Source organism: Zalophus californianus, chromosome 12 (assembly GCF_009762305.2).
Source record: "Zalophus californianus isolate mZalCal1 chromosome 12, mZalCal1.pri.v2, whole genome shotgun sequence".
In the NCBI taxonomy this organism is placed as follows: Eukaryota; Metazoa; Chordata; class Mammalia; order Carnivora; family Otariidae; genus Zalophus; species Zalophus californianus.
Genome location: NC_045606.1, coordinates 17,219,857 through 17,246,104, shown reverse-complemented (window position 1 = coordinate 17,246,104; position 26,248 = coordinate 17,219,857). Strand labels below are relative to the sequence as shown.

General features: G+C 40.2%; 1 long non-coding RNA gene across 1 annotated transcript; it reads right to left on the bottom strand.

The window, feature by feature from the left end:
- Window positions 1-1,369: 1,369 nt before the first annotated feature.
- LOC113911352 lies at window positions 1,370-26,106 on the bottom strand. Its single transcript, XR_003516446.1, has 3 exons — window positions 26,058-26,106; window positions 19,701-19,836; window positions 1,370-3,908 (listed from the first exon to the last, which is right to left on the bottom strand). It is a non-coding gene; the product is annotated as an uncharacterized LOC113911352 (long non-coding RNA).
- Window positions 26,107-26,248: the final 142 nt, after the last annotated feature.

Here is a 26,248-nt window from a genome sequence, read left to right as displayed (position 1 = left end):
CCATGTCCAGTTCCCTGCTCGGTGGAGAGCCTGCTTCTCCCTCTGTCTGCCGCTCTGTCTACTTGTGCTCTCCCTCTATCTCTCTGTCAAATAAATAAAATCTTAAAAATAAAAAAATCTGTTAACAATATATACTATATATGCATGTACATATCACATATAAAATAATATGTACTATACTGTATACTCGAAAGTTGCTGAAGAGTAGATCTTAAACATTCTCACCGCACATACACACACAAAAATGGTCAGCTGGGTGGGGGGCACGGATGAAGGCGGTCAGCAGGCACAAAGTTCCAGTTGTGAGATGAGTACGTGCAGAGCAGGTAATGTTCAACAGGATGACTACAGCTGACACTGCTATATTTGGAAGTTGCTAAGAGAGTAGATCCTAAAAGTTCTCATCACAAGGAAAACGATTTTTTTGTAACTATATGAAGACATGAATGTTAACTAAACTTATTGTGGTGATCATTTCACAACATATGTATGTTGAGTCGTTATGTTGTATGCCTTAAACTTATACAGTGCTGTACATCAATTATATCTCAATAAAACTGGAGGGAAATAAAGGTAACGTGTGAGATGATGGAGATGTTAACCAACTTTACTATGGTAATCATCTTGCAATTCATACGTATACCAAATCATCATGTCACATACCTTAAACATATAACGGTATATGTCAATTATATCTCAATAAAGCTAGAAAAAAATCCCTGGCTACTTATATATTGTCGGGAGCACAAACAATAATAATAATAATCCAGTTTATGCTTGGACAGTGGTCTATGTGAGATGTCCTTGGCTAAAATATTTTTCTTATCTTGCTCAAAACTTGTATATAAGCTAAGTTGACATGGTTCACAGGAAGCTGGAGCTTCCTTCTAGGCTCAGCAGTGAGCCTAGAACAGACCTCCATTTTCCATGGAACGAAACATTTGTGTAGCTCGTAGGTAGCTTAGTAGCTTTCTATTGACACAGGAAACATGGCAGCTGAAGAAGCCTGTGTACCCCCAGGGCCAGTTCCTGAGAGCTCCTTCTTTCAAGTTCCTCCACATTGACTCCTATTTCTTTTTTTTGAATTTTTATTTAAATTCCAGTTAGTTAAAATACAGTGCAATATTGGTTTCAGGAGTAGAATTCAGTGATTCGTCACTCACATACAACACCCAGGGCTCATCACAAGTGCCCCCCGTACACCCATCCCCCATCTAGCCCATCTCCCAACCAACTCCCCCCATCAACCCTTAGTTTGTTCTCAGATGTTAAGAGTCTCTGGGGGCGCCTGGGTGGCTTAGTTGGTTAAGCGTCTGCCTTGTGCTCAGGTCCTGATCCCAGGGTCGTGGGATTGAGTCCCACGACCTGGGTTTCTTGCACAGTGGGGAGTCTGATGCTTTCCCTGCTTGTGCTGTCCCTCTGTCTGACAAATAAAATCTTAAAAAGAAATTTTCACATATGAGTGAAATCATATGGTATTTGTCTTTTCTCTCCACCTTGATTCCTATTGAACCCTCTCCCTCAGTCACTCAGTTTATCCTACCCTAGCTCTCTAGAAATAAAGTCACTTCAGTTCATGACCCGGCTATCTCTAGAAATTCTAAGTGTTTTGTAGACATTTTCCTATTCAACCTGCAACACCAATAATAGACTCACGATAAACAGTTCCATTATTGCAGCAAAGCGAATTTGGTGTGTATAATCTAAAATAGTTGCATATGGCAAGCTGATAATGCTGCAGTCACAAGGAATCAAAGCCTAATCCATTAAAATATGATTGCCTCATTCCTTTAGAACCCCAGATATTTTGGGTGTGCCGTTGTGGTGGAAGTATGCAGAAATGTTCCTTAGTAAATAGAAAAAAGTAATTTAACCTTTCTGAGAAAATTCAGCAAGCGTGAGATAGTCACAATTAAAAGCAGTTGTCTTTTCCAAATTTAGGTGACCTTTTTTAAGTGAAGCAATTGAAGTCTAATTAAACACAAATAAGTTAAGGTTTCATTCAAGAACCAATAGCTAAATTCCAAAATTATTTCAGTGCCAAGGCTTACTTTAAAAACTGAAAAAAATAACTAATAGAGGACTTTTTAAACACTGGACGTGCACACTTAAGTATTTAATATTGTCACAATGAGTATATTCCATGATTTTTTCAGCTACTTTCAGATGTCAAAGAAGTTGAAAAGTAAAGTCATTGACAATGAAGGCTACAATCAGTTTTGGCAGAACAGTAACCAGATTATTTAGGGAAATAAAAGTATTCAGCACCAGACTGTCCCTTTCATCTGTGACTTAAGGGAGGGTTAGGGGATCAACAAGTGGCTTTTTAGCCAGTTCCCTTCAGGAGCTCCACGGAGAGGATTAGCATAACAAGAAGATCTGGGAAGGATCCAGCACATTCTTTTCCCTGACCTGCTAGAAGAAAAGCAAAGAACCCCCTCAGGCCTGGTGTGTCCCTGTTCACCGTAGTTCCTCACCCTAGGACAGTTTACTAGGTTTACGGTTTACTCAGTTTACTAGGTTTACGGTTTCCTCGCTTAAGAACAATAATAACAATTTTTGCACCTGACACATTTTCAAAAACACTTTCTTATCCTTTCTCACTTTGTCCTCACCCAGCCGTTATCTCCATTTGCCAAATGCTGACTCAACTCATGCTCTCTGAAATCCGGGCTGCAACCACTCCTCAATCACCATAAGATGCTACGTTGAGATACAATCCATATTGGCGGCAGATCGGAGGAAAACATCTATGCCCCACCCCATGCCTGGCCCTCAAAGCAACCACCGAACTAGAGTGTGGTTCTCCTGGGGGGGGAGGGGGCAGGGGGTGGACAATCCCCTTGACCTCTGGGGTGGGGATCAAGGACAGAGGGTTCTGTGTCATCCTGCCCCCCAGGTCCTACCTTCCCACCTTCCCAAGCTGAGTCGCTGCTTCAGATGAAACAGAATGTGTGCTGCTGTAAATTGGCCTTGTGAGTCATCCCCAGGTTTAAGCTGCACAGAGTGCATGCAATCAAGCTCACTGCAGAGTATGTATATTACAAGCATTCTAGCTCATATCTGATCGGTTGCAGTGCACAGAACCCATTATGAGGTCTGTCATGAGAAACTCACATTCTGCCTTTAAAAGGTCCAATAGGGATTAGTTCCACCCTTGACCTAAGCTAAAACGAGACACATGAGTACATTTTATATCAAAGAATGCCAAGATAACTATGCAATGGGTTTCAGAGAAATATATCTCCACTTTAAAAGTGAGCCAGAATTCTTATCTTACCCCTGGACAAAAAAAAAAAAAAAATGTTTCTTTACCAAAGCCACATAAGAAACTTTAAAACTTTCTTTAGAAAACTCCTAGTTTTTGGTTGCAGTGATGAAATGTGAAACCCACATATCTATTGGAAATATCTATTGCTTTAGTAACCACCTTACTTTGGATAGTTACATGTCTCCTAAATGCCCCAGAGAAAGCGTTTTCCTATTTTATGAACAGGTGTAGATTTCTGCCTGCCACTATAGCAGTTTTCATGTTATAATTTCAGAATACTTTGAAATACTATTATTATCACCATATGTTTACAAAAAGGAAACTGTAGCATGAAAAGATAGACCAGTACTTATAGTCCGTGATTCTTAAAGTGTAGGCAGAGGATCGCCGTGAGCCCAGAAATCTTTCGGAGGGTTATGTCGGGTCCTTCCTTTTCCAACCACCAATCTGGGTGAGGCAGGGTTTTCTTCATCTATGTACTTCAACAAAAACAACACGTGGCAATTGGTGTCAATGCAGAAGCAGATTGTTGAATCCAACTGCCTTTTGTTAGGCCAGACATCAAAGAGATTGGCAAAATGTAAAACAATGCCATTCTTCCCGCTGAATGTGTTTTTGCTTTGCAAAATACTGTTATCTGTCATAAAAGATGTATTTATGTTAATATGTTATAGGTTTCTATTGTTACTTTAAAAGAAATATTAAGTATTTTTTAAATTTCTCATTTTTAATTTCTAATATGGCAAATAGCAATAGATATAACTCACATAACCAAGCAATAGATATAACTCATATAACTCATTGGGGTCCTCAATGAATTTTTAAAGGAATCTTGATACTAAAAAGTTTGAGATTTGGGTGAAAGAATAAAAAAGCAAGTCAAATCATATTATCAAAAGAGAATAATAAGGTTGGATTTAAAATTAAAATGAAGATCACTGTTGTAGTTCACTGTTGTAGAATTAAAAAAGAAAAAAGATATTTTCAATAAAATTAAGAAAGAAAATAATGCTTTAGGCAAAAGATCCATATGCAAGGACCAAAGATTATGGGAAAACAAAACTCAGACAAGGGCCCTGTCCTCCTGAGACTTTCACAGCAATTTGTTTTTGAAGGAGAATTTGGGTGTGTGTGCACTATGGGCTAATAGCAAAATGGAAAGGAAGAGAGTGTTGTTAGCAATGGAAGTATTATGGATGGATCAAAATATAGGTCTAAATCTGTCAGCTAAATTAACATGAGATCTCAGGTTGATACATGAATCGATTTTAATTAAAGGACAAGTCAGGATACAACCTAAATGTTTACTAATTGTGAATTGGTTAGAGTGATATATCCTTATGGTGCATATTCAGCCCATTATGTTCTGAAAAGAACATTTAATAATTTGGAAAAATGTTCACAAATATAAAGAGCAGGTTACAAAACAATATTTGGAAAAATGTAAGTATGAAAAGAGGGGCTCCTAGGTGGCTCAGTTAAGTGTCCCGCTCTTGGTTTCAGCTCAGGTCATGATCTCCTGGGTCATGAGATTGAGCCCCGCATAGGGCTCCCAGAGAGTCTGCTTGAAGATTCTTTCCCTCTGTCCCTCCCCCATTCTCTCTCCCTCTCTCAAATAAATAAGTTTATAAATAAATAAGTTTATTTGAGAGCAAGAGAGGGAGCATGAGCAGGGGGAGGGGCAGAGGGAGAGGGAGAAGCAGGTTCCCTGCTCAGCAGGGAGCCTGATGAGGGGTTGATCCCAGGACCCCGAGATCATGACACGAGCAGAAGTCAGACGCTTAACTGACTGAGCCACCCAGGCGCCCCAATAAGTAAATCTTAAAAAAAGAAAGAGACAGGAAGGCTACATACCAAAATGTTAATATTGGTTATCTCTGAATGATGATGAATGATTATTATTACATTTTTTGTATTTTATTATATATTTAACATTTCCCCCAGATAATAATAACAAAACTAATAATCCGACAACAAATTTGTTTTTGTAGAGCTATCTAACATTCTTGTTTTCTTCATGCAGTGGGCAAGCTGGAGCCATCTCTCCCCAGACAAGCCACACCCACTGACTCCTCCCTGGTTTTAATAAATAGCCCCAGAAAGTCAGTCCCTTCCTTCCCCTTACAAGGGGCACAGGAGCACTCTGTTCTGCTTTTGAATTCAGCAGCTCCAGCATGTGCTAATTGATTTTATTCTGCGAATTTAGAATTAGGTAGTTGGGAGCCAAGTGAACTCTCCCTGAAATAATGAATGCAAATTAATGTGAAAGTATATCCCCAGGATTTCCTGTAAGAATCTTTTATTACAGTGACAGTGAGGAGTTTTTACAAGTACTTATCATAAATAATGTATTGCCTTTGGTGGCAGGCTAGATCCCTTACGTGACTGTTACTATGGGAACATCAATGTCCACATACAGTTTAATTCTATTCCCAGAAGCTGAAATGAAAGTCGGCATTATCTTAATGTTACAGATGTGAGAAGTTAGGCATTCAAAAGCTAAGTAGCTGGCCCAGATCCAACAACAAATCAGAGGAAGAAGAGCTGGAATGAGTCTGTGGACACCCAACCAAAGACCCTTGTGGCTCGAGCTGGGAGCCTTCACATCACGTGCACGGTGAGCTTGGTTTCCATGGACTCTCCTGTCCTAGGGTGACTCCAGGAGAGCCTATCACAAGCCTAGGGTGGGCACCAACAGTCTTATTACCTGGGGGCAGTTTATAGGAGGAAGAAGAGGGTGCCACTCCAAGGCTCCGAATTACCTGTAGGGGTGAAAGTCAACAGACAAAGGCTAAGAGTGACCCTTACTTTGCCCAAGTAGGAGAAGCCAGGGCAAGCAGGAAGCAAAGGGAATGTATGTGTGCATGAAAGAGAAAGTGCTAAGAAGCATTTAGACAAGTCAAAGGAAGGCGGTTTCATTTTAAATAAATGTGACAGAGAAGAAATGCAGAGCTTATTTAGATGGAAAGGCTAAGAGGTTTTTTAAATTGTCAATTGTTAAATTGTTAAATGCAGGGCTGGAGTGACAACAGAGTAACTTTTCTCCTGCCATCCCCATTGTCACAGGGGAATGATGACCCTTCCTCAGCTCATCTTCTAATCCTCTGTTTTGGGTACAAGGAAAAAGAAACATTGAAAACCCCCAGAAAAGCTACATAGGGAAAGTCCTCATTTTATGTAGGAGTGATAGTCTAGGAAAACAAAGTTACAGTCATGTGACTTAACAAAAGAGAATTGCTATCTTGCAAAATTGATATAAAAATCTACCCTCTCACTACCCATCACTTTTCATCATTTAATACTGTTTAACAATCATAATAAATAATAGTAATGCTTTACATAAATAACAAATTATTAATAAAAATGACTCTAATATGTACACCATGAAACTTTTTACTCTGGTCTTGAAAGAATTATAGGTCACTCTAAACCTGGGGTCAACAAATATTTTCTTTAAAGGGCCGGATGGTAAATATTTTAGGCTTTGCAGGTTATACGAGATCTCTTTAAAAATGTAAAACTCATTCTTAGCTCAGAGGTACAAAAACATAATTTGCTGTCCCTACCCTAAGCTATGGCAGCAAACATAAGGGCCATAAAGGGCAGGAGGGCAGAGCGGACAGGCCATCCAGCCATCCACATGCACCGCGGCATTTCCACAGACTTAGTCTGTCCTGTACCCATTGTAGCCCCAGCCCCTCAAACAACGCCTAGTGGCCATGAGGCCTAAATATGTGGTTGCTGATTTAGTAAATGATGGCTGGGCTCTGACGGCTGGAGAGAAGTTGCCACTTGCTGAAAGTCTCGCATTTGGTGTTGATTCCTTTCTACTAGGAATCTTAGTGTTGAGAGTCCACAGTAATAAGCTTTTGCTCTCTCCTGGCCCACAGGAGTATTATCAATAATGAAATGACTAAGTATTATAACTTATAGCACAATATGTCCTACATGTATGAGCATCTCAGTGGAAAAATGGTATTGAATGGGAGTTATGTAACAGAGGCCTCTTTTATGTGCAAATCATCCTGGATGGAGGACCACAGGTATTTCCTGATGGAGTGGAAGGAAACTAACGGTTCCTGAGCCAATTTTATGCTAATGTGTTTAACACATTATTTCATATAATCCATATACATCATTGCAAAGTAGAGGATATTACATTTTATGGGTAGAGAACTGAGCTCAGGGAGGTTGAATAACTTGTTCAAGCTCCAAAAATAAGTGTGTAACAAACCAGGATTCAAAACCAAGCCTGCCTGGTCCCAATCTTCATGCTCCTTCTGCTATACCTGACTATGGTAGCGGTAGTATTTCTAGCTCTACCAACAGTTTGCCTTGTGACCTTTGAGATGGTCATTTCACCTCATTCATTAGACACAAATGTAAATAGCTACCCATCTCTCAGTGAGTCGAAAGAATTCATGAATGCAAAACCAAGTACATAGCACTGCCTTGCACAAATACATATTTGTTGAGTTTGAACTGTGTTGAACATCTGAATTGGCTGACACTCAGGAGAAAGGAAGGGTAAATGCCTGATTTATCCCCCGAGAGGGAGGAGGAAAAAAGCATGAAATGCAATTCAATGACTACGTAGACAGGGGTATAGGTTCAGGCAAAGTAGGGTGCAAGGCAGGATCTATAGAGTAGAAAGAAGAACTTGGGTTTCTAGGAGAACTGACATAAACATTACGTCAATTTTCAAAGGATTTTTGTTTTTGCTTTTGTTAGCAACAGAGCCTTTCTTCAGAAACCTTATTTTGAAGCCCAGTATAGAAAACAAATACAGAGCTATTCTTAGGCCTGCTCTCTGGTTACCATGGTGTCCCCTAAGGAACTTTTATAGAAGCCCTCAGGCCAGCTCAGGGCACGGCTTGAAACTTCCTGTTCTTCTATCTGTCTCCTTGCTCAACACCCAGTCAAACAGAGTATTTAGAATTGATGAAGGCTGGTTGTTCCCTTTATCCTAATAATGGAATAGAGACCTACTCTGCAGAGTGTTCTTGCTCACGGTTGTCATGTTCAGGGGTGGGGGTGGCTGTAGGACTGGTTTGATTCAGGCTTCCAACTATGGGGTCCAGAATGTCTCTCTGTTTTTTGATACCGCGTTCTCTGTGAAGACGCCATTCTTAAGCCGGTTCTTTCTACCCAAGACAGAGATGGCCACCAGCAGTTTTGGGCCTCCGTCATCCCTAGTATCTACAATCTCGGGAGAGAATGACTCTTGGTTAATAGCACAAGACCTCTTGAAGGATTTGACACCATCAGTCATGTGTTCATCCTGGTGCAATTACTTTGGGTGGAGTCAATTCAGAATTATGATTGGCCAGGACTGGCTCATGCACCCACCCCTAGAGCCAGGAGGAAGGCCAGTGCCACCAGCACCCATGGATCAAGAGGGATGGGAGTGAAGGGTGATGCCCCAAAGTGCTACTGAGCAGAGGAAAACATATGCCTCCTCCAGTGATCAGAGACATGATCACAATAGCAAGTAAGCCCAAGATGGGGAGATCTGAAGACCAGGTTGACTGAAGTATTGATACAAGAAAAAGGTAGAAGTAGAATTCGGAGAAAAGGCGAGAGAAGTGTCCTGTTAGTGTGGACCTGCATTTCCACAGGGGAAGAAAGACGTCTTTGGTGCCTGAAGGAAAGGCAAGTCGCTTGTGAAGCCATCCAGAGGACTATTTGCCATCAGGATAAGATGAAAAGTGGTCAACAAGTGTCTGCATGAGGAGGTTGTGTGGGAACTCAGATTATAAAGTCACTGGGGAAGACTTCAAAAGACATTTTTGCAGTGATTCTGTTGCCAAGGATGAGAGGGTGGAAAAGAGCAAGACTTAAGCCTCAGGAGTCGAGCGATTTCTTATTTATTTTGGACACAGTATCTAGAGAGAAAGATTTAGAGTGTTGACTGGACACAAATAGCACCAAGCCAACCAAAGATAAAGACACATCCGTGGTAGTGTGGCCCAGCTTTTAGATGCTCGAGTTCTGGAATCAAATAGATCTAGATTTAAATATAGACTCCTCCCCTCAAGGGTGGTATGACCTTGACACATTACGTATTCTCTCTGGACCAAGGTTTCTTCAACTGGAAAATAAGGATGATAATAGTTTCTAGTTCATGGGCTTTTGTAATTTAGGATTAACAGAGATAACATTTGCCGAGAACTTTGTACAGTGACCAGCACATACGTGTACATAAATGTTGGTGTTCACATGATTTAGAAACAAAATGGCTGATAGATACAATGCAGATATTGTATAAATGGTGATATTAAAACATGTAGCCTAAATCAACTGAGTGAAAAATTACATTGCCTCAGAGGAAAAAAGCTGGACTTAGAAGGGAGAGCAGACCACTGCAAAGAACTAACCAGGATACCTGATTTTTTCACTTGAAATAGACTAAGTCATTGCAATATATTTTTTCATGCATGCATTCCAGAACTTTTATTAAGAGCCATTAAGTGTTGGGCACCTTGTGTACCAGGGAGGTAAGGGAGAGGTTACAACTCCCAGCCTTAAAGAGCTCACAGTCTAGAAGAGGAGAGAGAGAAGAATATAAATTGTATCAGAACAGCACGATGAGAACTCTGCAGGTTTGCTCAGAGTGTGTGAGGGGAGCAGGGCAGTGAGCAGCCAACTCCACCGGACCTTCTCTGGCTCCAGAGGGCACTCAAATATGATCTGTCTTATACATTCATGCTAGAGATGGAGCTCAGTAATATATAATCTTAGAAGGTCCCATCTAGAAACAAAACTGGCAAATGTTAATAATTGTTGAAGCTGGGTGACAGGGATTCTTTCCAGTATTCTCCCTACTTTTATTATCTTTGAAAATTTGCCTTATAGAACTTTTCTTTTTTTTTACTGGAGTATAGTTGATAGACAAGGTTACGTAATTTTAGGTGTAGCACAGAATGCTTCCACAAGTCTCTGTGTTACGTTACGCTATGCTGTCCTGCTGTGCTCACCACCAGTGTAGCTCCCTCTGTCGCCATACGACCCTATTAACATATCATTGACTACATTCCCTGTGCTGTACCTTTCATCCGTATGACTTATTCATTTCGTAACTGGAGGCCCATACCTCCCACTCCCTTCACCCATTTTGCCCATCCCCCCATGTCTGTAGAGCTTTTGGAAAATGGCATGTGAGACCTAATTTCTCAGACCAAAAAAGAGCGGTTAGGCGAAGGAGCACTTGGCCACAGCCATAATCAGGAACTTACAGACTGTTTGACAAAAAGAGGAAAATCGTGCCTCACTTGATATGGTTGGAGGAGTAAATGGAACAAAGCAAGGGGCAAGAATCTGGGAAAGACAACTTGCGGTGATAGCAAGGGGAAAGGAATAGAAATAGAAAGACAAATGGGAGCAAAGAGGAAAAACTAATAAACACCAGGAACTCTGAATACCCACTTAACAAAAAAAAAAAAAAAAGGAAGGAAAGAAAAAAAATATGCTGAAAGCAGGTTGGGGTGAAAGCGTTATAGTGAAACTGAATGACAAAGGTTAATGCACAAGTAAAAAATATTGTCAGAGATAGAAAGGGATTAGGATTCTGTTCCAAATGAGGAATCGTGAAAAACAGAAGGATGCTCCATGAGGAAAGCAAGCACGGAGGGAAAGCCAGAGCTCCAGATGAGCTTTCCAGCAGGATCTTGATGTAAGGTGCTGCAGTTTAAAGAAAATTTTCAGAGTGAGGTTAGGTGACTTTGGGGAAGATCTATATGTATATAAATTCATTCTTTTTTTTTAAGATTTTATTTATTTCGTTGACAGAGAGACACAGCAAGAGGGAACACAAGCAGGGGGAGTGGGAGAGGGAGAAGCAGGCTTCCCGCTGAGCAGGGAGCCTGATGCGGGGCTCGATCTCAGGACCCTGGGATCATGACCTGAGCCGAAGGCAGAGGCTTAACAACTGAGCCACCCAGGCTCCCCTATAAATTCATTCTTGACAAGTTAATTCATTCATTTGTTCATTCATTCATTCATTCATTTCAACAAGTAGTTATTAATCTTGTTTTCTGGCAATAAATCAACCTGTCAATCACATTGCCTAGAGCCTAACAATGGAGACAAATGATGAAACAAACAATTCTAAATTATAATAAACTGTGATCAATGCCAACATAGGTAAATGCACGGGTCAGGCCCTCACGGGGTGCCTTCATTCCCATGTAGGGTGTTTCCTCAATTCAGGGGCTGGCCCTTGGACTTTGTAGGTACAGAAACGTGATCTGCTTCCATGCCGACATCCATCTCTTGGGGATGGACACACCCTAGCCAAGCTCACAAAGGCATAACCACCAGAAGGCCAATTTACTGACTTAGGGTAAGAAAAATAAATACAAACGATTTGGGTATTTGTATTCTCTGATGAGCACATTCTTTCATGATAGACAGATCAAAGTGGGAGTCAGATTACCAGCCCAAGATTACTCAAAGAGAATGGATCACAGCAAAGGAGGAGTGAGCTGGATGATCTTGATGCCCAGTGTCACCTCCAAGTCATCATCTGCCTCACAGAAGATACTGGTGTTCGTGGGTCAGGACATCATCCCTCCAGCCACTGCTAGAGGAGCTGTCATACTCTGTCTTGTTCAATATCCCTTTTATAGGCTCCCCTACTTTTATGTACACATTCATTCTCCAGACATGGTACAATATAATTAACTAAATGTAATCTTTCTTAGATATAATCACAATCAAATCTTGCCCCTCCTAAGGTGATACACAGATTACTCAAATTCTATCTGGGCACTCAAAATCTGTTGGGCCCTTCTGTGTAGGTCTGATTTTAGCAATAATGTTTTAATTATTCCTATCTTCTTGTTCAAAGTGTAATTTAACCTCATTTTGTGCTGCCTGTTTTCCATTTATTAGATCTACTCTCTAGCCAGCTAAGGTTGGGTTTGGCCAATGAATGGGACATCAGAGATCAGAGGGAAAGAGGAAAATGAGGTAGGGGTATTTGATCCCTCAGCTCTCTCCTTATGGGGTCACTGAAAATAGTTTACTTCTCCAGACCAATGATCACAACTTTTGTTGCGAGGGTCCTCTCTGTTTCTGAGTTTTGGTGATAGCTCTCATCTTTTTCCCCTTTTAGCCTTGGGGTGGTAACAGTTCCCTGGCACTGGGGTCTCCCTAAATCCCGCCCACACCATTGTAACAATCTCTTTATTAAACTTTCCCAATTTTCTCCTTCGGACATGCCATCTCTTTCCTGTTGGGACCCTGATATGGGTTGGTGTTGACTTTAAACCCATATATTACCAATGGGAGGTAAAGGCTGGAGCACAAATATGTAGTCAACTAATTATATAGTGATAGAGACCCAAATAACTCGGAATTTAATCTTTGGGGCTCTGAAAGAACAAATGTTAGGTATTACTTTCCTGAAAAATAAATGAATGAAGTAAAATAGAATGTTGAGTTAAAAAAGAACCTTAAAGAGTGTCAAGTCTCTAGACAATGCATAAAACTGAGGCAAGTAAGGTTCAGTGGCTCAACCACAGTCACAAAGTCCCTTAACTACAGAATTGAGAATAAATTTGGCTTTCTGGTTCCCAGTCCTCTGCTACTCTATTTCCCCTGGGCATATTATTTTGATTCCTTGAAGAAGAAAGCAACATGGGTGTCCTACAGTTCTCTTTTATCAAGCAAGAATTCTAAAAAGAGAGAAAGATGGAGGTAGGTGAGGTGATTTTAAAATATGCCCACAATTTCTTTGATAATTCTCCGTTCAAGAGGTGGAGCTAGATTCCTCTCCTCTTGAATGTAGACTGGATTTACTGACTTGCTTCTAACTAACAGAATATGGTGGAAGAGATGGTGTATCATTTCCAAGACTAGGTCATAAAAGGAAATGTGACTTCCTCCTTGCTCTCTCCCTTGGACACTTGCTCTGCGGGAAGGCCACTGCCCTATTGTGTGGCAACTCAAGCAACCCTATGGAGAGGAAGTAAGACTAACCGTCAATAGTCCTTTGAGTATACCATCTTGGAAGCAGATCTCCAGCCCCAGTCCAGCCTTCAGATGATTATAGCCCCTAGAAAACAGCTTGACTTCAATCCAGAGCCAGAACCACCCCTCTAATCTTTTCTTGAATTCCTAACCTAGAGAAACTATGAAGTAATAAATGTTTGTGGTTTTAAGCTGCTAAGCTTGAAGGTAAATTGTTACACAACAATAGCTGACTAATAAAGAAAGGAAGATGAAGGAAGGCAGAAAAAGAGAAAGAAGGGAGAAAGAGTAGTCAGAAAAAAATGCTGCTTGTAAAATATTCTTGCATAACACAGCCAAAAATTGTTCAGAGAACAACTACATAAAGCACAAAACACAGAGGCTGATGAGTTGGGGAGTTGCCAAATCAACATATTTGGAGCATAGAATGTCATGGTTTCTGTATGGATTGAAAAAAAAAGTTTCATAATTTAAAAACTTGTAAAGTGCCACTCTGGTCAGATCACAGTCTATATAAGCCCAGTGTTCTATTTACGATGGTGGAACAAGATGTTGTGGGAGAATATGAGTACTCTTTATGGCACTGATCTCTGAAATCACAATAATGTATCCAACTAATGTCAATATATGTATGTACACAGAAAGACCTTTTTTTCAATATTTTTTTAATCGTCTTTTTTTTTTTTTCCTCTAAAACTGCCTCCAAGCTCTGAGAGTTGATCCTTCCATCTAAAATTCTTGTGACAATCTTTGCTGGAAGATCTGGAAGCCTAGAGGCTAAAGAAAACTCTGCTAATTCGGTGTTAATATTTGAGGAGGGAATGGCTATCGGAGACTAGTAAGGCCCCATAAAATACCCAAAGTTTCAGTCACTACCCATCTCAACAAAAGATTTAATCTCCTCGAAGATCAGTTATCTTGTCAATTCTATGGTTTGGGCCTTCCCAAAAGACACAAGTTCTCCTTTTTTTTTTAGTCTTTGTTTTTTAGTAATCTCTATACCCAGTGTGGAGCTCAAACCCAGGACCCTGAGATCAAGAGTCACATGCTCTTCTGACTAAGCCAGCCAGGTGCCCCTACACAAGCTCTTGCTACATGTAAATGCCTCCCTACGAACCTCTCTTTCTGTGGCTTTATGTTACATCTAATACAGGATGAGGGGTCCTCTAACCTTCCTGCTGAAAGGCCCCTAATTGCTGCTTCTGATATATGGTGGATGTCACTCAACCTCAATGTGGATTATTTCTTTTATAATCCTTGATTCCTTTTCCATTCAGCTTTCATCTTCTCAGACTCAACAATGGACAAACATTAAAGGAAGAAAGCAAAAATAAAGATGTTCGAATATCATAAAAAGTAAAGCTAAACACTTGATGGTGAGCATAGCACAACGCTGAGTTGTCCAATCACTATGTTGTACACCTGTAACTAATGTAGCAATACGTGTCAGCTATACTTCAATGAAACAAAGGGAAGTTGAATTTTTTTGAACGGTGTTGTAGAAAAGCTAATAATTTGCTCCCAAACAAGCAAGGATGTGTGGTAAGAGAGTAGCAGTGCTTCATGCCTGGAATCAGAAAAGCAGGTGAGTAAGATGCCAAAGCTGGCATATGTGAGATTGGGGAGCGACATCAGATCATGATACAGAATGGCAAGTAGACGGCAGGCAGGCTGGGGCAGGGGATCTATGTGTGACACCAAGGAGGCAGTCCACAGAGTGGCAATCAATCAAGGAGAAGAAGAAATCACTGAAATTAAAGAAGACATGAGCAAGCAAGTTTATGAAAGGTGAAGGAGGGTGTTGACTCCGGCAAGTTTCATCGAGAGACATCCTAACCTACGTAAGTCAGATAAAGGAGAAAATGGTCCAAGGTTTGATAGACAGCTACATAGCTAGCTATATAGCTAAGTGAGAAAGTAAATGAGCAAGCACATAAATTTGTGTCAGTTAAAAGAAAAGAGGAAAAGAGGGTAATAAAGTTCACTGCATGCTGTTTGTTTTCCCCAGAGAAAGAGAAGTCTGTAATACCTTGTGAGTGACAGCTAGACCCCTAGATGATGACCATCCACATGGTCTAGCTCCGAAAAGAAAACCTCTCATGATTACGCAAGTCTTCAGGGGCAAAACAGGACTCTTTCTTTCTTTTTTTTTTTTAATTTTATTTATTTATTTTTTAAAGATTTTATTTATTTATTTGACATAGCGAGAGAGAGCACAAGCAGGAAGAGCAGCAGAGGGTGAAGGAGGCTCCCTGCTGAGCAAGGAGCCCGATGCGGGACTCGATCCCAGGACTCCGGGATCATGACCCGAGCCGAAGGCAGATGCTTAACCGACTGAGCCACCCAGGCGTCCCAAAACAGGACTCTTTCTAATGCTCTGGGGTTGCACGGTTTATTTTTCTAACGGAAGACTGGATTTTAAGTGGCACAGGCAAATGTCTGAGAGCTGGAAAGCATAATGAAGTTCAGGAGGGAAAAGAGAGTTCCTGGAACAGATCGCCCTACCACTGCATTTGCAAATAATTCCCCTACTGTTAAAATAAGCCTTTGGCAGATATATTTGGTCTGATTCTGGAGAAAAGGGAAATAATAAAATCCATGACACCCGTGCTTTGGACTCTCTCATTTAGGGAAGCTAGTAAAAGGATAGCAGTAATTGGAGGTACTCAACATTTTTGGATGCAGATTAAAATTTTTTTCATAATCTCATTGCGAAGGCTAGTAGTAGCAAGCAACCAGAATAACAGCTCCAGCCTAAAATTATGCTACAAAAAGAAGATGACAGACTTGACTTTCCAGTATGTTCAAATCAATAACAGAGTGACCAAAAAGGGTCTGAATAGTGCCTTTGTCTCAGGAGACAGCCGCCAATACAATGAAGCATAAATCTTTTAAAAATAGAGCCAGCATATGGGTTGCCTTCTAACTGTGTGAAATATATAAAAATGCTAGGAAAATGTGATTAGAATTCCAATACATTATGGATAAAGCTTGAAATAAGGCAAGAATATTCATGCATCCCTCTGCGATATGCATAACAATAGAAACTGAAAATAAACTGCATGGTAAAATGCTAATGAAACATTAATAAGCAAAAATTTCTGTGCATAATCAGTGAAAGTAGAGGGTTATTAGAGATGGAAATCTACTGTTTAGGGAAAAGTGAAGCTATATAAATAAAGAGGACAGAATTAGAAACGGTAGAGGCAATCTGTTTTGTGTATCAAAGGATCAAGAGAAAATAACATATAAAGTATGATCCCAAATTTCTTTTAAAAAATACCAGCTGTAGGGCGCCTGGGTGGCTCAGCTGGTTAAGCGACTGCCTTCGGCTCAGGTCATGATCCTGGAGTCCCGGGATCGAGTCCTGCATCGGGCTCCCTGCTCAGCAGGGAGTCTGCTTCTCCCTCTGACCTTCCTCCCTCTCATGCTTTCTCTCTACCATTCTCTCTCTCTCTCAATAAATAAAAATCTTAGAAAAAAAAAGAAAATATCCAAAAAATAAAAAATAAAAAATACCAGCTGCTGGCTCTGGATATTGGGAATATGTGAAATTCTAATTTTTTCTTTAGGCTTTCTTGTTTTCCAAATAATCTCATGTCTTACTATTTAAAATATCATTTTTAAAAATTGTGATGCAGATTTAAGGCCATATATCACTGTGAGGATGACAAGAACAGTTGGATTCTGTTTTCATTTTGGTGATAAATACGTAGGTCTAGATTCAGTGTAAACAACAATAGAGTGATTGAGACAGAGAAGAGGAAAACATAAAAAGAATAAGAAAAGAAGAAATATCTTCATTAGAATTTTAAGAGTGATTCTTTAAAAGGTGAAAGGTGCAAGACAATACTTGGAAGAGATATTAAATAGAATATTCAACAGAGTTGATTTCCTATAGAGTTTAAGATTTTAACATGTATGTGCATTGTATAGCATGTTAAATGTTTCTTTTGAGAAATCCATAAAATCCTAGAACTCTAGACTTAAAGAGAACCTTAGAGATTATCTAGTATTAATTCCTTCATTTTATAGAAAAAACTGAGACCCAAAAAGGCAAAGTGACCCAAACCTAGTTAGAGTTTGGGAGTCGAACATAGGAATTCAGCATTTGGGGCTCCTTTTATCTGCTTTGACAGTAGTTTATGCTGCCTGTGAGGACTGCAGTCTTCCTCTTACAACTTCCAAAAAAGAGTAGGAACATTCATTAGGGTAGGCCATGACATGATAAATGCATATTTTAAAGGGATGTGTTCAACTTTCCAAAACTGGAAAGGATTAGATAACTCACCAGGAACTAAAAGAAAGAGAAATTGCTTCCAGACTGAAATGGAGAGAATGGGGGCTGGGGCCACGAGGGATGTCAATGAACTCAAATTTAGAATCTATGAGTAAGAGAGACCAACCAACCCAGTGAGACTGGTCTTGAATCAAGGAAGGTAATGGAGAAAATGGGGTTAGCACTCTATAAAAAATTGCTGGCTGATGAAAACAATGACATTCTAGGTGTTTGGGGTCTCTGTTGGCAGAAAGATGGTTAATCAGAAATAATTTTTTACGAAGAGCCAAAGAGCAAAGTGTTCTGAAAATCCTAAGTGGAAAACAGAAGGTTAATGGGATTCTTCTGTTCACAGAAATATCACTTAAATACAAAATAGGAAGTAGAGAGAGGGTAGAGCAATTAGGAGATGTGTGACAGAGGACACTGAACACAAGACCCAGAAATAGGTTGGATTTTCAAGGAATTATTTGACATGAAATAGTGCCTCCAAGCCTTAGGAAGAAAATCTTCTCTAAATGAGTTGAAATAAAAATGTACAACAACAACAAAAATGTATGACAAGTTGGGGATATTTAAATTCAGTTTTCTGTTATATTAACAATGAATAAATCTGAACCATAAAAATGAATAGAAACTCATCAAGATATAAATAATAATGAAAGAAGAAAAGATCGCCTCTCGATAAATATTACGATTGTGCAGGTTTCAAGTTTCCTCTCTTTTTATATCAGCCAGAAAAAGCGTTTTAAATTAAAAATATTTATGAGGTTTTGTGACTAAAGGATTGGCAGCCGAAAAGTTAAAAAAAAAAAAAAAAAAGGAAGAAGAAGAAGAAGAAAAGAAAAAAAATAGACTGTCAAGTAGTTTCTTCCTGACTAGTGCTAACCTGCCTGTCCCACTTCCCAGGAGAATCAGAGCCTCCTGCAATTATATAGTCGAGCTGTCTGAGGAGGACCGCACAGGAGCCCTGCTCACGGCCAGAAGACGGGTTTCCAGGGAGGTGGTCCTAGGGAAGATGGCTACCATTTGCCAACTGCTGTCTCTGGGGCTTTGGCTCTGAGCCAGGGATCTGCATCATGTTATGAGCTGCTCTTGCCGTGGCAGCCCAGCGGCTAACATTCTCTGGCTCTGTTCAGTAGCAAAAGATGGCGTGTCTATACCCAAGGTACATACCCAGCAGTCAGCAGAGGAGGCTCACCTCCAAATTAACTAGGTCTCCTTGTCTATACTCTCTCAGACCCTCCTATATTTCTGCATAATTGTGCAATCTTGTTTTCTATCTATTTGCTTGTCAGTCTCTCCCCCGCCCCACCGCGCCCCCCCCCCCCAAACCGGAATATAAAGACAGGAATGGTTTACTTGCATCCTAATTGTCCCTTTATGTAACTGTAACTCCTCGCCCGGTGTCTGTAGCACAGAAGTGCTACAAATAATGTGGACTTCGTGGATGAATTCCCTCTCAGAGAGCCACCCCCCGTGACTAAAGGAAACGTTCCTTAATCTACGTCACGCAGGTAACTTTCCATATTTTTCAATCCTGGAAAATGGTTGCATTTCAAATATCTTTCAAGGCTACTTCTTATTCATTTTGCTTAGTGTGACTCTCAGCATTAATATTTTTGATTCATTGGGATGTGCTCCAAAAATAGGAAATCAAATCTAAACACATAAATTGGCTCAGGAAGCAGCATCCTGAACATATTATTATTCTTATTGATGATGAAGTCTCTTGCCAATATCTTCCCATCCTCCCTGGATTATTGCACGCCAAAAAAGGCATGCTTCACAGAGCTCTTAGTTCTTTAAGTGGCAGCTTCTATTTAAATACATAGATAAGGCTTGTCAGGCTGAGCTGCTCTTAAAGAATGAACTACTACTGTAAAGTCATATTGCAGTAGAAACAATACTTTTGGTAGCTTTCCATGTTCCTTTAATCCTTTCTCATTTTCCAGAAACCTTGTGGATTGAAGGGCCTGGTTTAAAAGAAATTTCAATGAAAAAAAAATCAGGTACTAAGCAATGCTAGAAATGACATTATAACATTAACATCAGACATGCCAGCATACACGAGCAGCAAATGCATTTGGTATACTAAGGACTGCGTGATCTACTTCGATCTAGTCTCTGAGATATCATGGGGAATACTATATGCTCAAATCTTTGTTCAATACTTACATTTTGTGGAGCTTATATGATTTGTAGCTTGTGTCCAACCTTTTCAGACAACGAGCTTATTCTATTAGATCCACGGTGAACAACGCATTTCCTGAGAAAATAAAATCTTTCATAGTCTTGAAGTACCAAACAGTGCCTGGAAGAAATGATTTAACAAGATTTAACCTTAGGTGCCCTCAGTGAGTTACCATGATTCATTTCAGATGTTATCTTAATTTTCCCATCAGCAGGGTAATGTCTTAAAGGATGAGGTCCCTCGGCTCTACAAATATGTCTTTCCAATTGATACAGTTTATATATATCTTGCTGATTCTGTTTCTGCTACTAAATAGTTGGGAAACCTTGGGAATGTCATTTTTTATCTCCATCTGGCCTCGTTTTTCTCATTTACAGAAGGAAGGAGTTGAATAAAATCAATGGTTTAAAGTATTTGGCAACAACACCCTTTCTTCAAATAAAATATTTTGTCAAAGCCTGAGGTATGGAATAGAATATGGCTCCAGTTAACATAGCTTGAAAATCACTAATCTAAATCCTATCTTATGTCAATTTGACTATGAAATATAATAATTCCCATTAATATGTTCGTGGTTCATATCAACAAGTAGTAGTCAGTGAATGTCTATAGGTGTCAGGTTCAAGAACTGTGCTGTACTCTGCAAGCCAGGCCATTACCCATTTTTGCCAACAGATGACATTCCAGAGGCAGACCACAAAATCCCACAAATAAAATTAAAAGTTAATATAAGTACAAAATGATACACAAAACAGGGAGTGATTACTTCTGGCCAGGGGAATCAAAGAAGTGTTCATGAGAAGGTAGCAGCCTTTGACCCAGACGTAGGATTTTGACCTGGGGAAGATGAGTGTTTCCAAGTGGGGCAAACATAATAAGCGAAGGTTTGGTGGCAGGAAATTGAAAGACATGTTAAGAGAAAGGCAGTGTTTTGTTTGGTTGTGGTATTAATGATATGATGGGGACTCTGAGTTAGGACTGGAAATCAGGTTGGAGTCAGATTATCAGAGTCCCTGAATTTCAAGGTAATGAGGTTTGCCTTTATTCTCTAGGAAACATAAGTCATTGGAGGTGGGTTTTTTTTCTTTTTTGTTTTTGTTTTTGGCAGAAAGTAACATAAATAGAAATGTAGCTAGAAAAGGTTTCTCAGAATAAGGTGTAACTACAAGTGGGAAAGACTGGAGACAAGAAGGTGAATTGGAAGACAACAGTCCAGTAAGAAGTGATGAAGCCTGGTACAGTGCTAGGGACGGAAATGTCTCACCCTAAAATTTGTATGTTGAAGCCCTAACCCCCATTGTGACAGCATCTGGAGATAGGGTTTTAAGGAGGTTACTAAGGTTAAATGAGGTCATAAGGGTGGGGTCCTAATCCCATCGGATTGGTGGTTTTATAAGAAAAAGGAGAGCAATCACTCTTTCCACGTGCACGGACTGAGGGAAGGCTATGTGAGACTCAGTGAGAAGGGGGCTGTCTAGAAATCAGGAAGAGAGTCCTCACCAGAACCTGACCATCCTGATCTGTCTTCCAGCCTTCAGAACTGTGAGAAAACAAACTGCTATTGTTCAAGTCACCCAGTCCATGGTAGTTTGTTATGGTGGCCTCAGTAGACTAAGACAGACAGTGACATTAGGAATGGCAGGGAGAGGACAAATGTCAGCAAGTCACCATGGAAATAGAATCAACAGGATTTGACAACGAACCCACAGAGGCAAAGGTCAGCAGTGGCTCTGGGTCTAAGTCAGTGACTAGAAGGTGTTATGATGCCATTTGCAGAGTCAGAGAACAGAGGGGGAAGAACAATTCTGAGGGAGAAGAGCTTAATTTTTGTTTCTGGTAAGTTTGGTGATTAAATTGGAGGTGGTTAAGAAAAATGACTGAACTAAAAATATAATTCATTTTGGAGTCATCTGTAGAAGGATACCACCAAGGATTGGTCGTGAGTGAATAAAAACATTCATGCACAAAAGGATCTACATGATCCCGAGTCTACCAAGAATGATACCTATCTCTATGTCTGCTGCCTACGCCTGGCTTACATGTGATTTTTACAAATTCTAGAACTTGTGCTGTAAAAGAGAGTTGGGGATGTAGAAGATCTACCTTTGAAATGGTAAATAAAATGTAGTTTAAACACCCGAAGTATCCCCTTCTGCTTTGATACGTGTGTAATTTGTTTCTGTTGGCAAGAAGACCAAACAGAATTTACAAGGCCATGCAGTTCAACAAACAAGATACTATGACCCTGAAGCAGGGTAAAGGGTCAACTGTTCTTCAAATAAAGTACACACTAGCTCTAAGAGGACTGAAAGCAAAAATGAAACATTCTATCCCATAGGGATGCTGATTAGCAAGAGAATTCTACACCTGGGAATCTTGGTTCTTGAACTTCACAAGTGACAATGGAGTAACTAACTTGGAGAGAGACAATAAGGAACAAAAAAAGAAAATAACTAAAGTAGAACAAGATTATTAGAAAACAAAAGAAAGTTTCACAAATATTGAACTAAGTGGGATAATAAATAGGATATTTAGCGAATAAATACCGTTAGGGTCTTTCTTGTAAAAAGTGGTCACCTGTCTTAAGCACAACCAATTTCTAAAATTCATAGAACTTGAAGATGCAGGCTTGGGATTTCCCACTACACAGGCCACTAAATAGGGACTAGAAAATCTTAGCCACATGGTCTCCTGAACCCAGAAATAAAGAGTTGCATGAAACATAGGGATTCCTTTAACTTAATACCTGCTATAGAAAATCATAGTCTTTAACAAATATGTGTATATCATTCCTATTTCCCACAAGCAATGACTTTCAATTATTTAAGCTGTTTCTTTTGCTATTTAGTGACATATTTCTAAATTGTATATATATGTTACTATTTCTGGACTCTCCAATTTAGACATTTCTGTTGACTTCCTGTTACGGAATGTCAGGATTTAGCGCTCTTATTCTATGCTCCCACAACAGAGACACACAGACACACATTGTTCTCTTTCTCTTTTTCTGCCCAATTTGGTCAGACCGCACTTTATGGTTGTATCAGTTCTCATTGTTTTCATTGTTATGACTCCATAAATCCTGCTCATGGCTGAACCTCCTAGTCTCTTTGATTTTATTGCCTTGCCTACTCAATCTTCTGTTTTCCCTGGAGTGGTTTTAGCTGCTTAGTTTTCTTTAACCGTCTGGTTTTCTCTGAAACTACTATTTATTCATTTCCCAAACTCTTTGCCAGAGGTGTTGTTTTTCTCAATATAATCAAACACATCAGATAATTGACCAGTGCCTTTCTTTTGCCTTGGCGATTTCCCTCTGCATGTCTTTGCTTTCCTGCTTCATTTGGACCTGGATCATCTCCAGACCTGTTAACGGCTGCTACCCCAGGTTCTTGTTCACGTCGATCCTAAGAATCCCCTTAGTCTTTTTTCTGCATGCATTGCCCTCCCGCACAACTTCTTTCTTTATTTTTCCCCTCCTTCTTTTTACTCAATAAATATTGAGTGCCCACTATGTTCCAGGCATTGTTCTCGGTGCTGTGGATAGAGCAGAACTAGTAATAAAGATGTCAGCGTTAGACATGCTGAGCCGGAGTTACCTTTTAAACAATTCAATGCAGTTGTACATAGAATTATGGAGTTCAGAGAATGGTTAGGGCTGGAAGCATACATTTGAGAATCATGCACATATAAATGGTATTTAAAGCCAGTGGACTTGATGAGGTCACCCAGGGAGTGAACGTGAAGAAAGGAGGTATCTGGGATACGTCAACATCTAGAGGCAGAAGGGAGGACAAAGCATATCCAGTAAAAAAGAATGAGATGTGTTTCAGGGAGGTAGGAGAACCAAGAAAAAGTGGTGAAGTGAAGAAAGCATTTCACATGGCTGCTTACTTCCTCAAGCCAGCACGGAAACTCCCTGCCCATCAGGGAAGCCCCAGTCCCTCTTTATGGGAGCTTCAGCTGATTACATGAAGCCTTGGACAAACTTCTTGATTGACTCAAAATCAACTGTTTTGGGGCCTTAAATCATCAGCAAAATCCCCTCACTCTTGCCAGATGTTATCGGCTAGAAGGAAGCAACTTGGGCAACTCACACTCAGGGAAGAGGATTCTACAGGGCTTGAATGACAGGGGGCAAGAGTCAGGGGTCACCTAGAGTCTGTTTGCCACTGAGAGTTTCAGTGGAAAGGGAAATATTGATGGCTCAGAAGAGAGGTGGCCATTGCAAAAGCTTATTTCCTTGCATCGGTCAGAGGGAACAGGATGGAGCACAGGTAGACAGAGCATAGCCATCTAAGTTATCAGGCAGAAGGTAGAGTATGTGAGTCCAGGAGGAAGTAGGCTGGTTGATGTGGTGGTGGTGGGGGTGGGGGGCTGCTGATGTTAGTTTCCATCCCTTGCTGGATCCTCCATGTTCTATTCCTCAGGTGATTTCGAAACTTATTCCAATTCTTGAGAAAGGGTAACAGGAGTCTGTATTCTCTAAAATCTGACATGTCTGAAAATATCCTTATTCTACCTTTAATTTGCTGGATACAGAATTCTGGGTTGGAAATAACTTTCCCTCAGCATTTTCAAGATATTGTTCCATTGTCTTCTAGCTTCCAGTGCTGCTACTAAGGAGTCTGATGATTGTCTGAGCTTTTACACTCTTCCATTTATCTATAACTGTTCTGAAATACTGAAATTTCAGTATCATTAGCCTGGAGAGGGTGTTTTTATTTATTGTTCTGTGGGGCTATCCATGGGCCACTCCTGTCTAGAGATTCCTATCCTTCAATTCTGGGGAAAATTCCTGTATGATTTCTTTGACAATTTTCTCCAGTTATCCTTATTTTCTTTCTTGAACTCCTATTATTGGATATTGAGCTTTCTGAGTCAGTTCTCTAATTTTCTTATTTTTCTCTTTCATTTTCTAGATTTTTCTCTTTTGTTCTATTTTCTAAGTTTCCTCACCTTTAACTCGACCCATTTTATGTATTACATTTTTACTATCATAATTTTAATTTCTAGGAGTTCTTACTCCTTTCAGTTATAGGATATTGGATATAGAGCCAGACTGCCTGGGGCCCCATCCCAATACCATTTGCAAGCTGTGTGATCTTGGACAAATTACTTCATCTCTCTGTGTCTCCATTTATTCATGTGCAATGTAGTAATATACACATCATAGGGTTCTTGTGAATATTCAGTGAGTTAATAGATATGAAGTGCTTAGAATAGTAGCTGATAAATAAATGTTAACAATTACTATTGTGTTATTATTATATATCTGAGGATATTAAAGTGCTTTCAGAATTTTTCTTCTGCTCACTGCAGTCCTTACTTATCTGAGTTTATTTTTTTAGTTCATTTATTTTGGTCCCAGTCTCTCATACTAAAAATCTGATGATTCCTACCTGAATTCATGTTTATGAGGTGTGTGGTCGTGGTGGTGGGTATTGACTGGTGAACTTCAAAATGGGGTGAAAAGAAAGAGAGCTGGGCCCTCAAATGTCAGCATCTGTAAGTCTTGACTCCTGAGCTGGTCAGCTCCCTCAAGAGGAATCCTTGATTTCCTGCCTGGAAGGGTGTACATTTGGTTCTCAGAATTTGGGGAGTCTGGTGGGGAAAAGAGGTCACTGAACAGTAGCTCACTAAATTAGAATCAATTCCCTTCTCCTCACTGCCACATCTTATCCCCACAATCGGCTGTGCAAGTCTCAAGTCAGCCCCTCCACCCCCTGCTGGGAATGAAGGGGCACAGTTGCTTGCCTATGTAGGGCAGAGGAGGGCCAGGGGGTGGCCAGTGTTACCAGCTCCTTCTACAAACATTTCCTTAGTCCTTGTTCCTTATTGCTTTTCAGAGGCACCTGGCGTGTCCAGATTCTGTGCTTTTGCACTCTGTGGTACAAATGTGATCTTGCTTCTCACAGGCTTCCTCTCACTGAGCCCTCACCCAAGCTTAGGTTCCAGTATTCTCCAGTTTGCTTAGTTCCAAAATTTTAGTAGACAACTCTCATCTGCTCTTGTGTCTTTTCCTGTTCCCTTTTCTTAAGTTTTATTTATTTATTTGAGAGAGCGAGTGAACACAAGCAGGGGGAGGGGCAGAGGGAGAGGGAGAAGCAGACTCCCCGCTCAGCAGGGAGCCCGACACGGGGCTCCATCCCAGGACTCCGAGATCATGACCTGAGCTGAAGGCAGATGCTTAACTAACTGAGCCAACCAGGTGCCCCCTTCCTGTTCCTTTTCTAAAAATTAAACAATTAAAAAATTTTTTAATTGTCATAAATTACATATAACAAAATTTACCATCTTAACCATATTTTAGTCTGTAGTTCAGTCATGTTAAGTATACTCACATTCTTGCCCAACCAACCTCAGAAGTTTCTCATCTTGCAAAACTGAAACTCTTCACCCATTAAACAACTCCCCATTTCCTCCCCCCTCAGCTCCCGAAAGCCACCGTTCTACTTTCTGTTTCTATGACTCTGCTCTAAGTGCCTCATTTAAGTGGATTCATACAGTTTGTCTTTTTTGACTGGCTTATTTC